We start from the raw sequence: 17,658 nt of genomic DNA on the forward strand, positions 1-17,658 counted from the left end.
TGTTACTTTCATTGGTTAATAAAGAAACTGCTTGTCCTGATAGAACATAGGTAGGTGGGGAAGACAGAACAGAATGCTGGGAGGAAGAAGGCAGTGAGACAGACACCATGAAGCCAGCCACCAGGTCAGTCATGCTGAATCTTTTCCGTAAGCCACCACCTTGTGGTGCTACACAGATTATTAGAAACGGGTTAAGCAAATGTGAGAATAAGCCAATTAGAGGCTGAAACTAATGGCAGTGTTTAAAATAATACAATTTGTGTGTTGTTGTTTCAGGTGTAAAGCAAGCCGTGTGGGAGTCGGGTGGTGGGATGCAGCCCGCCGCTCATCACTACACTAATCTTCTATCAGATGTATAGTTGACAAAATTTTTCCCATTCTGTGGGCTGACTCTTCCTTTGATCAATAATTGCTTTCAGTTTTTCTTGACATTCCACTTGTCAGGTTTTGGTATTATTTCTTGAGCTGCCAAAGCCCTATTCAGTAAGTACTATCCTGTGCCTATATGTTGATGCAGAGTTCTACCTTTTCATCTAGAAACCTAAAGTGTCAGCTCCTCAGTTGAGATCCTTGCTATGTTTAGAATCTATTTTCAAAGAAGAGCTAATACCAATACTCCTCAAATTGTTCCACACAACAAAAACAGAAGGAATCTTACAAAATTATTTTGTATGGCCAGTTACCAAACCAAAAAATATGTAACAAAGAAAGAGAGTTAAAGACCGTTCTCCCTCATGAACATTGATGCAAAAATTCTCAATAAAATACTAGCAAAACGAATTCAAGAATACATCACAAAAGCCATCCACCCTGATCAAATAGGCTTCATCCCAGAAATGCAAAGATGGTTCACCATATGAAAATCTGTCAATGTAATCCACCATATAAAAAAAAAATTGAAGAAAAAATACATAGTCATCTCACTAGATGCTGGAAGCAAAATTCAACACCCCTTCATGATAAAGGTTCTGGAAATAATAGGCACAAGAAGCATACCTAAACATAATAAAGGCAATATACAGCAAGTGAACAGGCAACATCAAATTAACAGAGAGAAACATAAAGCGATTCCACTAAAATAAGAGATAAGACAAGGCCATACACTCTCTCCATATCTATTCAATATAGTTCTCAAGCTTCTAAGTAGAGCAACAAAAGGAGATCCAGGGGATACAAATTGGAAAGGAAGAAAAACTTTTACTCTCTGAAGAGGGTATGTTAGTATACATAAGTGACCCCCAAATTTTTACCAGGGAACACCTATAGCTGATAAACACCTACAGTAATATGGCTGAAACAAGATTAACTCAAAGAAAAATCAGTAGCCCTCCTATATATAAATGATAAATTGGCTGAGAAAGAAATCAAAGAAACAACACCCATTACAATAGCCACAAATAATATAAAATATATTAGTGTAACTCTAACCAAACAAGGGAAAGACCTGTATGATGAGAATTTTAAGTTTTTGAAGAAAGAAACTGGGGAAGACATCAGAAAATGGAAAGGTTTCCCATGCTCTTGGGTAGGTAGTATTAATATAGTAAAAGTGGCAATCTTTCCAAAATCTTACCAATGTAGTCCTCATCAAAATCCCAGCACAATTCTTCACAGACCTCAAAAGAACAATATTTAACTTCGAATAGGAAAACAAAAAAACAGAGGATAGCTAAAGCAATCCTGTACAATAAAGGAACTTCTAGAGGTATTGTTATCCTTGACCTTAAGCTCTACTACAGAGCTACAATAATGAAAATAGTTTGGTATTGGCATAAAAACAGACATGTGGATCAATAGAATCGAATTGAAGACCCTAACATAAATTCACATGTCTATGAACACCTGATTTTTTGACAATGTAGCCATAAATGTACAATAGAAAAGAGAAATCATCTTCAACAAATGGTGCTGGGATAACTGGATGATATGTAGAAGAAGGCAAATAGATCCATATCTTCCGCCCTGCACAAAACTCAAATTCAACTGGTTCAATGACCTCATCATAAATCCAGTTACACTGAAACTGATAAAAGAGAAGGTGGGAAGTAGCTTTGAACCCATTGGCACAAGAAACTACTTGCTAAATATAACACCAGTAAGACAGACACTGAGATCAACAATTAATAAATGGGACTTCCTGAAACTGAAAACCTTCTGTAAGGCAAAGGATATTGTCAATAAGACAAAACAGCAGCCTACAGAATGGGAAAAATATCTTCAACCCCACATCTGACAGAGGGTTGATATCCAAAATATGCAAAGAACTCAAGAAATAGACGTCAAAATATCAAATAATCCTATTTAAAAATAGTGTACAGCTTTAAACAGAATTCTCAGCCGAAGAATTTTTTAAAAGATTTATTTATTTATTATGTATATAACATTCCTTCCATGTATGCTTGCATGCCAGAAGAGGGCACCAGATCTCACTACAGATGGTTTTGAGCCACCATGTGGTTGCTGGGAATTGAACTCAGGACCTCTGGAAGAGCAGTCAATGCTCTTAACCTCTGAGCCATCTCTCCAGCCCTCAGCAGAAGAATCTTAAATGGCCAAGATACACTTAAAGAATTGTTCATAGCCGGGCGGTGGTGGCGCACGCCTTTAATCCCAGCACTCGGGAGGCAGAGGCAGACGGATCTCTGTGAGTTCGAGACCAGCCTGGTCTACAAGAGCTAGCTCCAGGACAGGCTCTAAAGGTGCAGAGAAACCCTGTCTCGAAAAACAAAAAAAAAAAAAAAAAAAAAGAATTGTTCAACATCCTTAGCTATCAGGAAAATACAAATCAAAAGGACTCTGAAATGCCATCTTATACCTCTCAGAATGGCCAAGATCAAAAACGCTAATGACAGTCTATGTTGGAGTGGATGTACAGTAAGTGTAATACTCCTCCACTGATATGCAAACTTGTATAGTCACTTTGGAAATTAGTATGGTGGTTTCTCAGAAAATTATAAATCAATCTATCTCACGACCCAGCAATACTACTCTTGGGCATATACCCAAAGAATGTTCAACCATACCCCAAGGACACTTGCCCAACTATCTTCATAGCAGCATTATTCATAATAGCCAGAACCTAGAAACAACCTAGATTCCCTTCAACCAAAGAATGGATTAAGAAAAATGTGGTGTATCTACACAATGGATTATTATGCAATGGGGAAAAATGATCATGAAATTTGCAGGCAAATAGATGGAACTAGAAAAAAAAGTAATCATCCTGAGTGAGGTAACTGGGACCCAGAAAGACAAGCATGGTATGTATCCATTCATAAGTCAATATTAGATGTAATGCAAGAGCTAACCAGGTCACAATTATCAGTCCCAGAGAAGATAGGTAACAAGAAGGATCCTAAGAGAGATGCATGAATCTTCCTGGGAAGAGGAAATAGATGAGATGTCCTGGGTAAACTGGGGATGGGGGAAAGTAAAAGAGAGGGGATGGAGGATGAGACCATGAAGGAACAGGTTGAGTTGGAGGTGAGATGGAGGGGGAGAGTAATAAAAGAGATATCTTGATAGAGAAGGCCATTGTGGGGTTAGGGAGAATCCTGGTGCCAGGGAATTTCCCAGAAACCCACAAGCATGACCCCAGCTAAGATTCCTGGCAATAGCAGAGAGGATGCCTGAACCAGCCTTCCCCTGTAATCAGATTGATGACTACCCTAATTGTCATCATAGAGCCTTCATCCAGTACCTGATGGAAGCAGATGCAGAGATCCACAGCCAAGCACTGGACAAAGCTCTAGGAGTCCTGCTGAGGAGCAGGTGGAGGGATTATATGAGTGAGGTGGAGTCAAGATCATGATATGAAAACCCACAGAGACAGCTGACCAGAGCTTGTGCAAACTCATAGACTCTAAATTGACAACAGGGGAGCTGGCATGGGACAGACCTAGGCCCTCTACATCTGGGCATCTGGGTGACATTGTGTAGCTTTGACTTTTGTGAGAGTGCCAGCAATGGGACCAGGACCTGTCCCTGATGCATAAGCTGGCTCTTTGGAACCTATTCCCTATGGTGAGATACCTTGTTCAGCCTTGATGCTTTGTGGAGTTTGGTCCTGCCTCAACTTGATTTGAGATGTTTTGTTGATTCCCAGGGGAGATTTTACCACACCTGAATGGAGACAGAAGAGGACTGAATGGAGGAAGGGGTAGAAGGGAGGTGGGACAAGTTAACAGGAGGAGAGAAGGGAAGGAAAACTGTGATTAGTGTGTAAAATGAATGAAGAAAAAATTAAAAAGTAGCATCAATCTCTCCTTGATACAAGGATATTCTCGTTTTAGTAACTAATATGTTCAATGCAGTATAGTACTCCTAATGCTCACTGCTCCTGCCCTGTCCCAGTAGAGATCTTTCCTGGGCTATAAAGTCCCACATAGAAGGACAGCAGGTAGAAAACCAGTGTTGTTTCCTTTCCCTGTGTCCTCTGTGGATAGTTTCTCATACTCTCACTCCAAGTGGAGTTAGAATGCGTGTGGCTAGAAAAGTAAGGGACAGGAAAGTTCTACTTGTTTGGATGAGACATAACTTCTGGGTTAATTGGGCTGATGATCTCTAGTGATGGAGGACTCTTATTGGTTAATAAAGAGACTGCCTTGGCCCTTTAATACGACAGAAAATTAGGTAGGTGGAGTAAACAAAACAGGATGCTGGGAAGAAGGCAGTGAAGCAGATGCTTCTGGCAGTCGCCATGGCTCTCCTCTCTGAGATGGATGCAGGCTAAGATCCTTCCTGGTAAGCCACCACCTCGTGGTGTGACACAGATTACTAAATATGGGTTAAAGCAAGATATGAGAGTTAGCCAGTAAGAGGCTAGAGCTAATGGGCCAGGCAGTGTTTAAATGAATACTATTTGTGTGTTGTTATTTCGGGGCATAAGCTAGCCAGGCGACCGGGAGCTGGGCAGCAGGAACACAGCCCTCTGCTCCTCACTACACTCTAGTGTTGATTTTCTATAATGTAGTGGAGATGTGTGTGTGTATGTGTGTGTGTGTGTGTGCGTGCATGCACATGCATGAGCATGCACAAGTGTACAGTGGAGACACATATAGGCAACAGCCCATGTCATCTTCCTTCTTTGACAGAGTCTCTTTGGTATATCGCCTCTGTCTATACTGGCTATCTGTGAGCTTCTAGGGCCCCTTCTGTGTCCCCCTCCCCCACTCTATAGAAGCAGTGAGATTACATATATGTATTGCTATGCCTAGCTGTACATGGGCTCTGGGGATTAAAACTTAGCTCCTCATGCTAACAAAGAAAGTGGTTTAATTACTGAGTCATCTCCCCAGCCTCAAAATGGGGCCCTTTAAGATAACCACTTCTAAGGCTTTCAGACTGTGACATTGCCAATCAGGGGCTCCTGCTGAGTATCCTGTGCATGTCTGGTGCATTGTCTCTACGGAATATAACTGTCCTTTTTTACAAAGGGACTCTTAGCATCTTTAGAGCTCACACCTAGACCACAGACATTGTTGCTTCTATGGAAGGTCAGCAATAAGCATGCACTTTTTAAGTGCAGATTTCTTATTGTCACTCTAGCACTTCAGGCTAAAATATGTGGAATATTATTTTAATTATACAAATATGTGTGACATTTGTTTGTTCTGCATTTGTTTAACAATGTAACGATGTGTGTTCAATTATGTAAAGATGTGTTGAGTTTGATTCACCTTGCCAGTCAAAGGCACCTGATTGGTCTAATAAAAAGCTGAATGGTCGATAGCTAGGAAGGAGAGGGATAGGTGGAGCTGCTGAGTTGGTGTGAAGAAGAAGAGAGGAGAGAATGAGGAAGAGAAGAAGATGCCCAGGGTCATGCAGACAGCTGCCAGGCAGCCAAATATGTGAAGCAGTGAAAATAAGATAGTCAGAAGAAAGAAAGGTAAAAAGCCCTGAGGCAAAAGGTAAATAAGAGAAACAGGTTAATTTAAGTTAAAAGAGCTAGATGGAAATGAGTCTAACCTAGGCCGGGTATTCATAACAAATAACAAGTTTCTGTACAGAGATTTGGGAACTGGTTGGTGGCCCAAAGGAAAAAGCCTGGTCCACTTGAGCTCTAGGAGCTCAGGTCAGTGATGCTTCTGAAGACTCCTGCTTATTAAGATGAAAAAGAGCATTACCTCGACTCCAATGTGATGGGGGTATAGAGTTCTTTTTTTTCTTTTTTTCCCCATTGTCCTTGAAAACAATCCTTTCTTTCTACTATTCACACACCCTCATATGCCTGAGTTAAAGATTTAGCTAAAGCCGGGCGGTGGTGGCGCACGCCTTTAATCCCAGCACTCGGGAGGCAGAAGCAGGCGGATCTCTGTGAGTTCGAGGCCAGCCTGGTCTACAAGAGCTAGTTCCAGGACAGGCTTTAAAAAAAGCTACAGAGAAACCCTGTCTCGAAAAACCAAAAAAAAAAAAAAAAAAAAGATTTAGCTAAAACTGCCAGTTGTTTGACAGTCACTTTGAAAGTGAAGTATAGGTGGACTTTTAGAAATCTTGCTATAGAAACCATTTTGCTCTGGGTCCTTTGAAATTCAGGGAAAACTGGAAAAACGAATGGTACTTCAAAATCCTTACACAAGGTTACAGATTTGGTCATGATATTCTACATATGCATGTGATATAGTTTGTACAGTGGTGGTATATTATTTGTATTTTAATAAATAAATTTTGCCTGAAGACCAGAAGCATAGCTCAAGCCACTAGAGGTCAGGTAATGGTGACACACACCTTTAATCCCAGGATTTTGGAGATAGAGGCAGATGAATCTCTGAGTTCAAGGCCACCGTGGGCTGCACAAAATCAATGCAGAAACAAATCCAGGTGGTGGTGCCTTTAATCCCAGTACTAGGGAGTCACACCTTTAATTCCAGCACTAGAGGGAATACAAAATGCGAGGGGAGAGAGGCGAAGTCTAGTTAGTTGGTGGTTGTCCAGCCTTGGTAGAGGTAAGACTTCTCTAGTGGTTTGACTGCCTTGATTTTCTGGTTTTGGGTTGAACTCCAATTTCTGTCTCTGTGTTTTTATTATTCATGCTACATTTGGCACTCAACGTTTGGGATGCAAATTCATGAAAAGCCTGAGGCTTTTTAGCTACTAACACAGGCCAGGGCTACACATGGGGCTCCCACTGGGTTACAGGTTTTCTCTTAATCCCTTTCTCGGGTTGCTGCCAAACTAGGTAGCTGCCTTGAAATCCAGCCAGACTTTTACTTTTCTACACAACAGCTATCAGCCCCACATTGGGCACCATTAGCTAGCTCAGTCGGTAGAACATGAGACTCTTAATCTCAGGGTTGTGGGTTCAAGACCTACATTGGGCACAAAATGTAGCATGAATAATACCAGGGGCTGAAGAGATGGCTCAGAGGTTAGGAGCATTGGTGTGGGAAGTCCTTCTATATATGTGTTGCTTTTATTGGTTAATGATTAAAGAAACTGGCTTGGCCTGTGATAGGGCAGAGTAGAGCTAGGTGGGGGAAACTAAACTGAATGCTGGGAGAAAGAAGGTGGAGTCAAGAGACCCATGTAGCTGTCACCAGAGACAGACACCAGATGGAACTTTACCTGGTAAGCTATACCCACATGACAATACACAGATTAATGGAGATGGGTTAGTTTAGGATATAAGAGCAAACTAGAAATATGTTTAAGCTATTTTACAAACAGTACTACAAATAATATAGTTTCTGAGTGATTATTTCATGGTCTGGGCAGCCGGGAATGAACAAGCAGCTTCTTCTTCTTTTTTTTTTTTTTTTTTTTTTTTTTTTTTGGTTTTTCGAGACAGGGTTTCCCTGTAGTTTCTAGAGCTTGCCCTGGATCTAGCTCTTGTAGACCAGGCTGGCCTCGAACTCAGAGATCCGCCTGCCTCTGCCTCCTGAGTGCTGGGATTAAAGGCGTGTGCCACCACCACCCGGCTAAGCAGCTTCTTACTACAGAGCATTGGATACTCTTCATGAGGGCTTGCATACAATTCCCAGAAACCACAAGGTGGCTCACAACCATCTACAATGAGATCTAGTGCCCTCTTCTGGCATGCAGACAAACATAATATGAATATGTTTTATTACCATTAGCTAATAAAAAACTGCTTTGGTTTATGGCAGAGCAGAATAAAGCTAGGCAGGGAACACTAGACTAACTACAGGGAGAAAGAAGGTGGAATTAAGCAGACACCATGTAGCCACCCAAGAAATAAGATGTAATGTAACAAACCACTAGCCTTGTGTTAAATATATAAAAAAAATAGAAATGGGTTAATTTAAGATGTAAGAGCTAGCTAGGAATATGCCTGAGCTAATGGCCAAACGGTGTTATAATTAATATAATTTTTGTGTGATTATTTGGGTCTGGGTGGCCAGAAAACAAAACCACAGTCTCCAATTACAGTGTATGTATTCACTCTTCCTATTATTCTTTTCTTTTTCATCTCTCATCCTTTCCACATCTCTAATAAACCCTTTTATTTTCATGTTCATTTGGCTCCCTAAATTCCCCCAAAGGATAGAAAATATGTACACTTATCTTTCCTATATCTTGAGGCTCTAGAATAATGCCTGGCTTAAAACATGAGTACAAAAAAAATGTGAAACATCTCAGTGGAAAGAATGCTTAACTTACATGTACAAGAGTTCTGGGTCTAATCACCAGTAATAAAAGCAAAAAACAACAAAAAAAAACAAGAAAAAATTTTAAAAGTTATATGCATGCAATAGTTTTCAGGCAAGAATGTTGGGTCTTATAAAGAGTAACTTGCTCATGGCTATTTGGTCAGCAAATTATAGAGTACTGATTTTTAATTAGTGGTAGAGTGCTGTGGGAACTTTTTCAGTTAATAGCCTTTAAGGTACCAGCACACTTGAGTATGATCTCTTGTAGTATAAATTTAGATGTAAAGCTAGCAATTTCTCTCTCTCTCTCTCTCTCTCTCTCTCTCTCTCTCTCTCTCTCTCTCTCTCTCTCGGCTGCTGGATTCAGTTTATGTTCCCCGCTCATGCGAAGGATTGTGATGATCTGTGAGTCTACCCCTAAATAAAGAACCCTTTATTATACTCAATTCTGAGCTGTGTGAGACTACTTTATAGTGTCCATCTACAACAAAAAGCATCTAATACACTCAAATATACTTTAAGTTTTAATTTTACATGTGTTTCTTTGATATAGTATAAAATGATTTGCACTGAGATATTAAGTTTACTTCATTTCCATAGGAATCTTCTAGAAGTCTGTTATCACTTCAGACCCTCTAGCTAGCTCATAAGCTGAATGCCAGGACTAGTCAGCCAAACTGCCATCTGGTGTTTGATATGTGAATTGCAAGTCCAACATCCCTGTATTAGTATCAGTGTTCTATAAACAGTTTTCTAAACTTTACATCTAGTAACTTCTCTACTCCTTATACCAGCCCTAAGAAGAGGATCCGTTGAATACCTAGTTTATATATAATTAATACAACAGCAGTATCAAGACATGATTGAAGGCTATCAACCACAACCTTGCTTTGAACTATTACATTCTACTCTTTCTTTGATGTAGAATTCCAGAAAATCCATCTTCAAGTAAGTTACATAAACTTTCATTTGATAACAATTGTATACAAGAAGGTAAGCTCAACCATTAGGAATCAAATACCAGGGGACAGAGGAGTTCTTCATATTTATTCTCTTTTGACTTAATAATTCTTCATAATGCTAGGGTTCCTGTATGTAGTTTCAGAGAAAGTAAACTTTAAAAAAGAATTAAATATTTCATTACTGTATTCATTTCTGTTGAGCTGCCATAATAAAATAGCAGAGTTACTGGTGTAAATAATAGAAATTCATTTTCTTGTGCTTCTAGGAGTTGAAAGTCTGAGCTCAGGGTTTCTTCTGAGGTTCCTGTCCTAACTTGAAGATTGGTTCAGTGTAACTGTGTTCACATGGGGTTGCTCCTTAATTTGTGTGTGGTTCATAATTTAATCTCTTCCACAGAAACTTAGTCGTGGGGTAAGGGCCCTTCTATATTTTCTCCTTTCACTCCAGTTATCTCCTCAAAGGTCCTGTCTGAATAGTTATATTCTGAAGGACTGGGAGACAGTCATGATTCATCATACTTATCAGAGGGATACAGATGAGACAGTCATGATGTCATCATACATATCAGAGGGATACAGATGAGAGATAATCATGATGTCATCATTTGTATCAGAGGGATACAGATGGAGACAGTCATGATGTCATCATACATATCAGAGGGATACAGATGAGAGATAATCATGATGTCATCATTTGTATCAGAGGGATACAGATGGAAGACAGTCAAGATGATAACAATTATGTTCTTAACTGGATGGTACTTTGAGAGTGGGCTCTGCAGCCTCCAGAACTGGGAGGGAATAAATTTGTTTGTTATAAATTACTCAGTCTCAGGTTCTAGGACAGCAGCACAAATTTGAATAAACTGCTTCTTATGGTTTTCAGGTTAGTTTTTTTTTTATCACCAGTAGCAATGTAGCTAAGGCTATAAAGGAGGGCAAACCTCAAAATGTTTCTGTTTTTAGTCATAAAAATGGTCTTCCTCATTACTTAGCATTTTTATCAGTAATGCAAATGAAAAACATGACACTGTGGTGTTTCATACATAAAACATACCTTTTAATGTGTCTTCTCTAGTTTAAATGAAATGTAAGAACACATGAATCGGTTGTAAAATAATGAGCCACCTGGAAACATTTATTCTGTAGTTGACAATTTCATGGCTATTCTTCCTAAAGTTAATACTTTATTATTTTAGGTCCTTCAAAAAAAACAAGTCTTATAGAATCAGGGAGTCCCCGTAGAGCGTTAGTCTAGAGTTGGCACATCCTTAAAGAATAAGTAGGTCTCTGGATGTGGTGGTGGCACACCTTTAATTGCAGAACTCCAGAGGTAGGCATGAGTTCCAGGCTGGATAAAGCTACATAGTGAGACCCTTTCTGAAAATTAAAAAATAAATAAGTCAGGCATAGCAAGTGAGTCCAGCTTTTTAAAAAGATTTATTTATTAATTATATATACAGTGTCAGTCTGCGTGTACGCTTCAGGCCAGAAGAGAGCACCAGGTCTCATTACAGATGGTTGTAAGACACCATGTAATTGCTGGGAATTAAACTCACACCTCTGGAAGAACAGTCAGTGCTCTTAACCTCTGAGTCACCTCTCCAGTCCGTGAGTTCAGATTTTTATTTATTTTTTTATTGCTTTATAAATAATGCCATTCAAAATTTCCACTTCCTCCCCTCCTCTCATTCCCCTCTCGTTCCCCCACTCCCCATCCCCCCACCTTCTCCAGTCCTGAGGGAGGGCAAGGTACCCTGCCCTGTGGGAAGTCTAAGGCCTTTTCCCCTCCATCGAGGCTTAGGAAATTATGCATTCAAATAGACTAGGATCCCAAAAAGCCAGCACATTCCGTAGAGACAAATCCCAGTGCCAATATCATTGGCTTCTCAGTCTGCCCCAATTGTTAGCCACATTCAGAGGGTCCAGTTTGATCCCATGCTCGTTCATTCCCAGTCCTGCTGGCTTTGGTGAACTCCCATTAGATCAGGCACACTGTCTCAGTGGGTAGACCAACCCCTCGCGGTCCTAACTTCCTTGCTCATATTCTCCCTCCTATGAAGATTTGTGTTGGAATTTTGATGGAGATTTCAGTGAATTTGTAAATTTGTAGATTACTTTTGGTAGAATGGCTTTTAAAAAAAACTGTATTAATCCTACTGATCCATGAGCATGGGAGATCTTTCCAACTTCTGATACCTTCTTCAGTTTCTTTCTTCAATTTCTTAAAAGTTTTAGCAGACAAATCTTTCACTTGCTTTTTAGAGTTACCCCAAGATATTTTATATAATTTGAGGCTACTGAGAAGGGTCTTGTTTGCCTGATTTTTTCTCAGTCCTTTTGTAATTTGTATTTAGGAAGGCTATTCATTTTGTATCCAGCTACTTTGCTGAAAGTGTTTATCAACTGTAGGAGTTTCCCAGTGGAATTTTTAGTCACTATGCTAGCATATCATCTGCAAATGAAGGTACTTTGAATTCTTCCTTTCCAATTGGTACCATCTTGATTTCCTTCAGCTGTCCTATTATTCTAGCTAAGACTTCAAGTACTATATTGAGTGTGAACAACCTTGCCTTATTACTGATTTTAGTAGAATTGTTTTGAGCTTCTCTCCATTTAAGTTGATGTTGGCTATGGGCTTGCTGTAATCTGCCTTTATGATGTTGAGGTACTCATACAGGGTTCTGACAGGGTTCTGAGTCTGTCTCTTCTACCTACTTGGTTAAATGATGTATTACATTTTGCATTTATGTGTCCTTTTTTGGACCATAAATGTCTCCTGTATAACTTAAAAAGAGAATTTTATGAATCTTCCATTAATTTTGAATTCTTAGCACAACTCATATATAGTGAGAAGACATTGAATTTATTTCTGAATAGCTGCTATTGTTTTTTTTTTCTCATTTTGCAGCCCATTATATAAAAACAAGAAACAGAAAGAAAATATTTGTGGAGAGCAATGAAACTAATGTTTCTATCATGTTGAATGTATTTTGGACTCTGAAGAGCTTGAAATATATTTGCTGAGTGAGAAACAATGACACATTAATCATTGTACAACTAATGTACAACGTACAGATGTACAACTAATCATCATACTATTGGGCTCAGCAATAAACAGTATTTACATAGGCATTCTGTAAAGCTCCGACTAATGACTTAACAATATCATACCACTGGGAGAAAAGTGGGGCTTAGAAAGTTAAATTCTCTTTAAAACGAGAAGTCAATATATACTAGCAAAACCAATTAATCAAAACATAAGCCTACACAACTATTATAAAAATATGGAGGCAAATATCTGGAGAAGAGCTAGTGGATTTGGAAGGAGCTGTCTTTTGGAAATGGGACTGAGTGAGTGTGTAAGCAGGCCAGGGAAAAGGGAGGCAGTGAACAACCTATTGGGAGAAAGAGTTTGGAATGGGAAAACTAATCACAGACACCATTTTGTCATGGATTGTGATTGCTATTGAGTGTGTGGGTCCAAATGATAAGTTTCTTTCCAAATGTAAACAAGACTTTTTATATTCATATATTCATCAATGAGCATAATTATCTACTTATAAAGGATGTTCACTTCGCATACATTAGGTGGGGAAAAAACCCGCCTGTTCTCAAGCTACCATGGGAAAAGCTTCCAATTATGGCATTACTGACAATTAAAGTAAAGAATGCCTTCTATGGATATTTGTATGTTTAAAGAGGCTACTTTTATATTCAGCACAGGGAAATCATCAAGTTTTTGCAATCTATTGTGTTTTGTTGTTTTGATAGGAATTTCCAGTGCTATCTTAGATCCTAGATCTAGCAATTAGGTAAGAAATTCTGACGAAATTCCTCCTATACTATACTTGGTGTGGTGATTTGAGTGGCAATGTCCTTCGTAAGTTCATATGTTTGAATGCTTGGTCCCCAGCTAGTGTCACTGTTTGGGAAGGATTAGGTGCGGTCTCTCTCTCGTGCTGTGGATCATGATGTAAGCGCTCAACTCCAGCTCCAACACCAGGTCTGCCTGCCCCCATACTCCCTGCCACAACAATCATGGACTCACTCACAGAAACTGGAAGCAAGCCCCATAGTTAAATGCTTTCTTTTAAAAGTTGCCTTGATCATAGCATCACTTCACAGAAACAGAAGAGTAACTAATAAATTTGGCAAACAAGTTTTCTACTATAAGAAATAAGTCAGAAGCCAGATGTTCATTTTTAAGATCAATTTTACAGATGTCATTGTAGCAGCTAATCAGACAAGTCTAATATATCACCTATGGTTGGAATCCTGAACACTAAAATTGTCTCTTATGCACATTTGGTTTATGGAATGATACCGCCTGCAAGGACTGATCCTGTGTACATATATTTTTGTTGTTGTAACAGAAATATTTCTATAACAATGCTTTATTTTGGCTAATATAAAAATTAGTTTGCATTCATGACATCCGCTTACACCAAGAACTAAACATATTCTACATACCAACAAGAAGCTATTACCTAAGTAAATTACATTCTGTCATGCTGATAATTCTCAAAACATTGCTCAGGACCACACTAAGGAGTAAGAGGGAGTAATAATGGGAAGCAGGGCCATTAACTTTCTGGTTATGTTCTTGAAGCAAGTGCTCAAAAGAGCATGTTACCTGTGATGACAGACGGTGACAGGGATAGCAGAAGGACTAGAAAATGTTCTAAAATTATAAGAGGAAAAGGAAAAGCAAGCTGTATGGATTCTGAAGTTTCTGGACCTCAAGCAAACCCTGTGGGTAATGTGGAGCAGTGTAGGGTTTCCCACATAAACAGAGGAGTGTTGAGGTGAATACTGAGGACTTTCTCCCATTTCCTTATCCATGACAGCAGACCACTGTGTTCTTTCCTTGAGAGATTTAGAAAATCATCACAACCAAACAGCATAAGCAGTTTCCACACATCCATTCGTTGTTGGTACTTCACTTTCCTGCCAAGCCTGTAGACAACCCTGCACGCAGGAGGACTTTAGGCATATGACTCCAAACTGGAAACTTTTATTTATTTTTTTTAATTACTGAAAGGATCCCATGCTTTCCCCGAGTTTTGAATCTTTCAATTTCAAATTTTCAAAATTGCATTTCTCTACATGAAACTGGTTGTGCCTGTCTCTTAGGGGGATGGACCACGGCATGGCTCCCCCTCTTGGAACATGGTCCATTTATACAAGGCAAGTGACTTACAAAAATGGTTCTAGATGTTCTGAAGCATGCAAGGCTCCCCTTTTTATCATAAATTTTCAGCATTGACACTACAAGACAAATAGGAATTTTTACGTAGAACCAAAGAAATGATCTTGAAACTATATGCTTTCTAATTTCTTTCCTGATAGCAACAATCCTCTTCAGCAATATGGTGGAATCTGTATTCTGTCATTACACTTCATGCATCCCTCTCTCTATTTTCCCTTTTCTTTTCATCAATCTATTCATCCATCCACTTTTCTTGAGCTTTCTCTTGAGCACTGAGTAACTTAAAATGGGATTTTTTTAAAAGCAGCAAGCTATTTCCAGAAGACATATTCACTTTTTCTTTCTTTTTAAACCTTTCCATAGATCAAGTGCTCCTGAAGCACTATACACAGAATGACAAAGGGCCTGCTGTCTTCACCAAGGCACATCTTTATAAAAGCTTTAAAATGGGCATCTAAATTGTGCTTCCATTATCCCCTGGGGTAACACAATGGTTACACTATGAAGTTTATGCATGGTAGTGCATGCCTCATTTTGTTAAATAGTAAACATGGTAGTTTGCTAGAGTAGCTCTCATTTCCTCTAACATGCTCTGAGATTGGATTGTTTCATTTTAAATATAGTTTTTTTTTCAATAGGGAAGATGCTAGAATAACCTTCGTCTTTGGGGGGTACCTATTAGATTGTTACTAGGCAGGCTGTTCCCTTGGCAACACATGCATTCATAATAGAGTTTCAGAAGCTATGAGAGCATCCTTGGCTCTACAAATGCTGAAATGCCACTGAAATGAGAGGCCTGGCTGACATTTGGACAATATACTACCCTAATACATCAGAAGAATAAAAGTAATGTCTCAGATCTGTTTTTCCCCTTATGCTTTACTAAACGTCATTTGATTTGATTCTGACCATAGCATATTGTAGATAGGACTACCATGAATTTCACCAAAACTTGTAATGAACAACAAAAAAAATGAAGCCTAGTTGGAAAATGGAAAGAAATATCAGTTTTCAACAATTAAAAAACTCCTTCCTATGTAAAAGTAGAAGCACAAATTTTCCTCAACAAAATTAAAGGAAGAAATTAAAAGAAGCTTTAGTCTTAGTCCTGATGAGCCAGAGCTGCTAAGTGCAGTGAATGTCAAATAGGAAGGTGCTTGGCTAGAACGCTGGCCCTTTAGATATGAGTGATAATAGTTTCCAAAGTAGCTGGCATAACCTGAGGGGGAAATACCAGAGCCTTGTCTAAAATTATGGAAATGGGCTAAGTGCCTACACTAGAGCATTTCCTGTTACCACACAATAGCAGGAGAAGCCAGCCCACAGGAGGAAACCCCAGGAATCACCCATTGTTCAGTGAATTCTCCTGCTGGAATTGCAGGTCATCACCCATCACGCCCTGTCTACAGGAGGAAGATGGGACAGGAGGAGCCTAGGCTACTCTTTTGTAGCTTTCATTTTGGCTCCTTATCTTAAATGGCTACCATAACACCTCCATTTCTTATAGATTCTGTTCAATATCTTGAAGCACTGATCAATTATCTAGTTCAAAATGTAAAGTGTTCAGGTTTCTTTCTGGTGGCTCTGACCTGGTCATCAGTTCCAGGCTCATGGAATTTTCCATGAATGTTAATGACATTCACGGACAGATAGATGGTCAACTAAGCTGTTTCAATCGTCCTAATCGAGCCTCATGGGAAAGAATGGCCTTCAAGTTTTGCTGGGCTGGTAACGAACAAGGATGTAGCCCTGATTGTTAATGATAGTGATCCTGTGAGTATGAGGTGAAACACTGTTGGCATAAACTTTGTATTATTTTAATGGGAGGAGTCAGGTTACTGATAATATTATTGCAGATAGCCAGGAGGCTGGAGCCAACTCTGCCTTTAGACCTTAAAAAATATATAATGACTGTCCCAACAGTTTAAGACAGTTTTAATTGGTATTTTATTGTCTACAATGAAAAATTATAGCCACAAGAAGATGAAAATCTTACAGGCAATAATACCAAAAGTACATGGGCTATACAAACCTCTCTTGTAAGATATCTTAATATTAGTTGTAAAGTAAAACCCATTGTAAATTATACCCTAATGCCTACAAAAGGAACACAAATATTAGAAAACATAAATACAAACCAAAATAAAGAAGTAGAAATTATATTTGTTTAGGAAAGTAATAAAAGTAGGTTATCTTCTCGGGTCAGTGACTTCTCCAGTCACAGGTGTTTAACTTGGTCATAGTACTAGGCAAGATTTCCCTCCCAGTGTGTAGGTCTCAAGTCCAATTACACAGCTATGAGTTACTCCCAAGATAAAAGTGCTACTATTGCACCATTGGGAACACTGTGCTGGACTAGGCACCCTTGTGACTCACAGGCTCTATATCCGGGTAGGATTAACAACTTTTTCTATTTTAGCAGCTTGCAAAGGACCTTTGGATATTATTACCACTAGTACCCAACATGATTCCTTCAAGTCTTGTGTTCAGAGTGTGTGGTGTTTTCAGCAATAGGTCCTTCAAGTTCTGGGAGGTGACCAAGTATTGCAAAGGCAATATACTATACTGTTTTGGGAGTTTCTTGGTCTACGTTGATTAACAACTCAACAAGTTTTCCATTCCTGGAACTGGGGTTTTTGTTAAGACAGCCTATGGCTTTTAGGGCAGCATTACTACTCCAGGTGGCATATAACTCCTAACTGCTGTAAGAACTCTTTCAGCCAATAGTCTTTAAGACACTGGCCCATTTTGATGTGGTCACATGTACTATATATTCAGATGTAGAAGCATGTACAGGCCCTCTTGGCTGCTGGATTCAGTTTCAGTTCCTCATTCATGCAGAGGACAGCTGATTACTGCTTTACCTGTGAATCTA

This window comes from Arvicola amphibius, chromosome 8 (genome assembly GCF_903992535.2).
Source record: "Arvicola amphibius chromosome 8, mArvAmp1.2, whole genome shotgun sequence".
Lineage (NCBI taxonomy): Eukaryota > Metazoa > Chordata > Mammalia > Rodentia > Cricetidae > Arvicola > Arvicola amphibius.